Below are 4,622 nucleotides of genomic sequence, written 5' to 3' on the forward strand. Positions count from 1 at the left end.
AAAAAAAAAAAAAAGAAAAAAAAAAAAAAAAAAAAAAAAAAAAAAAAACCCACAGAATGGAGAAAATATTTGTAAATCATATATCATATCATATATCTGTTAAGAGACCTGTATCTAGCATGTATAAAGAATGCTGGCCAGGGCTGGGTGCAGTGGCTCACGCCTGTAATCCCAGAACTTTGGGAGGCCGAGGTGGGCGGGTCACGAGGTCAGGAGATCGAGACCATCCTAGCTAACACGGTGAAACCTCGTCTGTACTAAAAATACAAAAAATTAGCCGGGCATGGTGGCGGGTGCCTGTAGTCCCAGCTACTTGGGAGGCTGAGGCAGGAGAATGGTGTGAACCAGGGAGGCAGAGCTTGCAGTGAGCGGAGATCCCGCCACTGCACTCCAGCCTAGGCAACAGAACAAGACTCCTTCTCAAAAAAAAAAAAAAAAAAAAGAATGCTGGCCAGGCACACTGGCTTACACCTGTAATCCCAACACTTTTGGGAGGCTGAAGCAGGACGATTGCCTGAGCCCAGGAGTTCAAGACCAGCCTGGGCAACAGAGTGGGGCCCTGTCTCTACAAAAAGATAAAAAATGAGTCGACCATGGTGGTGCACACCTGTAGTCCCAGTTACTCAGGAAGCTGAGACAGGAGGATTGCTTGAACCCAGGAGGTTCTGGCTTCAGTGAGCCATGATCATGCCACTGCACTACAGCTTGGGTGACAGAGCAAGACCCTGGTCCAAGAATAATAATAATAATAATCCAATTAAAAATAGTCAAAGAATCTGAATGGACATTTTTCCAATAAGCGCAAGAAAAAATGCTCAGCTCAGCATCATTAATCATTAAGGAAATGCACACCAAAACCACAATGAGATATTACTTCACACCCACTAGGATGGTTAGAATCAAAGACAGATAGTAACAAGTGTTGACATGGATGTGGAGAAATCGTTACCCATATATACTTCTGGTAGGACTGTAAAATGATACAGCAACTTTGGAAAACAAGCTGGCAGTTCCTTGAAAGATTAAACAGAGTTACCTTATGACCCAGCAGTTGCTTAGTGTACAGCTAGGTATACACTCAAGAGAAATTAAAACATATGTCTCAACAAAAACTTATACACAAATGTTTATAGCAGCATTACATAATAACCAAAATGTGTAAACCCAAATGGCTTTCAATGGATGAATGGAAAACAAAATGTGGTATATCCATGCAATGGAGTATTATTTGGCCATAAAGAGGAATGAAGTACCAATACATGCTACAACATGGACGAACTCTGAAAACAGTAGGCTGAATAAAGGAAAATAACACAGAAAAAGGCACTACTATATGAGCCCATTTATATGAAATGTCCAGAACAGGCAAATCTATACAGACAGAAAACAGATGAGTGGTACCAGGAGTTAAGGGGGAGAAGAGAAGGAATGACTGCTTAAGTGTATAGGGTTTCTTTTTGGGGTAATGAAAACATTCTGGAATTGATACTGATGATGATTGTACAACGCTGTGAATATACTTATGGCCACTAAATTATACACTTTAAAATGGTGAATTTTATATGAATTTTACTTCAATTTTAAAAAAGAAAAAGAATGAAGTACTGCTGTGTGCTGCTATATAGATGAAACCGGAAAACATTATGCTAACTGGAAGATGCCAGTCATAAAAGACCACATATTATTATGATCCCATTTCTGTGAAATATCCAAAATGGGCAAATATATAGAGAGACAGAAAGCAGATTAGTGTAGCCAGGGGTTAGGGAGGGTTGGAGGGTGATACCTAAAGAGAAGATTTTCTTTTGGGGTTGATGAAAATGTTCTAAAATTGATTCTGGTGATGGTTGTACAATTCTGTGAATACACAAAAACCATTAAGTCTTACACCTTACATGGGTAAATTTTATGGTAAATTGTATTTCAATAAAGCTTTTTTAAAAAGGAATCAGCGCTGGGTGTAGTGGCTCACACCTGTAATCCCAACACTTTAGGAGGTTGAGGCAGGAGGATGGCTTGAGGCCAGTTCAATACCAGCCTAGGCAAGACAGCAAGATGCCATCTCTACAAAAAATTAAAGGAAAAAAAAAAAAAGAATCATTGAGTTAGTGTGGAATAGACTCTGATTTCAAGGAAAAGGCAGGGGTAAGAAATAATTTTTCTTTTTAAGAGAGACAGGGTCTCACTATGTTGCTCAGGATAGAGTGCAGTGGCTATTCACAGGTGTATTCATTGTGCACTACAGCCTCAAACTCCTGGGCTCAAGTAATCCACCTCAGCCTCCTACATAGCTGGGACGATGCCTGGCTAATTTTTTTATTTTTGTAGAGATGGAGTCTTGCTAACCTCAAGTGATCCTCCTGCCTCTGCCTCCCAAGTAGCTGGGACTATAGGGACATGCCATAGTGCCTGGCTAGAAAGAATTTTTAATAGTTTAAATCAAATCATACTAATGTCTTTATCTTATAGATATACCAGGAGAAAGAATAGACAGTGGTTGGCAGATAAGCAAATTAGTCTTAGGCTCCAGGCAAGGAGGCTACTGCAAAAAGTGCAGGGCACCTGGCTAAGAAGTGGAGAAACTAGGGCCTAAAATCCTTCCATGGGTGCTAGGGATGGAGGAAAGGGGCTTGTTTTTGTTTGTTTTTTTTTTTCGCCTTTCTCACAAAGACACTATTTGCTCACCGAACCATGCTTGGGAGTTGTGTCCACCAGACTTGGGGAGAGGCGTTTTTCTAATTCATCTTACAGGCCAGCTGGGGCCAACTTCACCCCTTTCTTTTTTTTTTTTTTTTTTTTTTTTTTTTTTTGAGACGGAGTTTCGCTCTGTCGCCCAGGCTGGAGTGCAGTGGCCGGATCTCAGCTCACTGCAAGCTCCGCCTCCCGGGTTTACGCCATTCAACTGCCTCAGCCTCCCGAGTAGCTGGGACTACAGGCGCCCGCCACCTCGAGCGGCTAGTTTTCTGTATTTTTTAGTAGAGACGGGGTTTCACCGTGTTAGCCAGGATGGTCTCGATCTCCTGACCCCGTGATCCGCCCGTCTCGGCCTCCCAAAGTGCTGGGATTACAGGCTTGAGCCACCGCGCCCGGCCACATTATTAAAACTCTTTCTACCATGGTTAACAACAAGCTATCCTTTTTCTCTGTTTTTTGAGAGGGAGTCTGGCTCTGTCACCCAGGCTGGAGTGCAGTAGTGTGATCTTGGCTCACCGCAACCTCTGTCTCCCAGGTTCAAGCGATTCTCCTGCCTCAGCCTCCCGAGTAGCTGGAATTACAGGTGCGTGCCACAACAGCTAATTTTTGTATTTTTAGTAGAGATAGGGTTTCTATCTGGACCATGTTGTCCAGGCTGGTCTCAAACTCCTGACCTCAGGTGATCCACCCACCTTGGCTTCCCAACGTGCTGGGATTACAGGCATGAGGCACCATACCCCGCTGAAACATACTTTTCATCATCTTACTATTTGGCATCTGTAACACTAGGGACCATTGGCCATTAATAATTTGAACTTAGCCAGGTGCTGTGGCTCACACCTGCAATCCTAGTGCTTTGAGAGGCCAAGGTGGAAGGATCACTTGAGGCCAGGAGTTCACGAACAGCCTGGGCAATGTAGCTAGACCGTCTCTACAAAAATTAAAAAGTTAGCCAGGCATGGTCCCAGATACTGAGGAGGCTGAGATGGATTACTTGAGCCCAGGAGTTTGAAATACAGGGAGCTATGATTGCACTACCGCCCTCCAGCCTGGGCAACAGAGCAAAAATATGTCTTTAAAATGATAATAACATTAAAAATAATTTCAATTCTTCCCTTAGCTACCTACCACAGCAGTGAACGTTTATACTTCACAACCATTACTACTGAGCTTCTCTACTTTCTACCAATTAAAAGTAGGTGCTATCCCATGGTTTTAACATCTGTTCTGTTTTTCAGTGGTATCAGCTCCTCCTGTTCTAGGTATGGTCAAACCTCAAATCTCAGTCCTGACGCTTCTCTCCAGGGCCTCTACCCAACTCTTTTGATGGACATCTCTAGGAGGATTTCATGCCAGTATTTCAAACATGAAAGGAGTGGTGGGGTGAACAGAGGGCACAAAACATACACGAGAAGAGAACCAGTGGATTCACACAATTTTGACTTCAAGTCAGGAATGATGAATGGGACAAGGTGGAATGCTACATTAAGATGTGCATGTAGATCTGATAAAGAGTGGCACAGGTTGGGAAACAAGGGAGGCTTCCACAGAAGGGAAGGGCAAAGGGTGCTCTATAGTGAAAAGGCCCAGTGGAGTGGGGGCATAGCACTATTTGGGACCTCAGACAGTTAAAGTCGGTGCTGCCTGATGCCTGGGCTTGTCTTCTCAGTCTTCTCTCTTTATCAGACAAAGAATAGGAACTTAACAAAATGTGTTGCATGGCAAAGGAAAATCGTGGTGGGATAATAGGATTGATTTGGGAAGAGGTGGAGGCAGTGAATTCAGACAACTCCAACCACTTCCTAAAGGTTCTCAGGCACAGCCAGGCACCTGATGACTGATATCATCTGTGCCTGGTGGGAAGAGAGACTGATCCTCCTCACAACCCCTGTAGAACAGTGGGGCTCCCCCACATCTCAGACACATAA

This window comes from Rhinopithecus bieti, unplaced genomic scaffold (assembly GCF_001698545.2).
Source record: "Rhinopithecus bieti isolate Rb0 unplaced genomic scaffold, ASM169854v2 scaffold_82876, whole genome shotgun sequence".
NCBI lineage: Eukaryota > Metazoa > Chordata > Mammalia > Primates > Cercopithecidae > Rhinopithecus > Rhinopithecus bieti.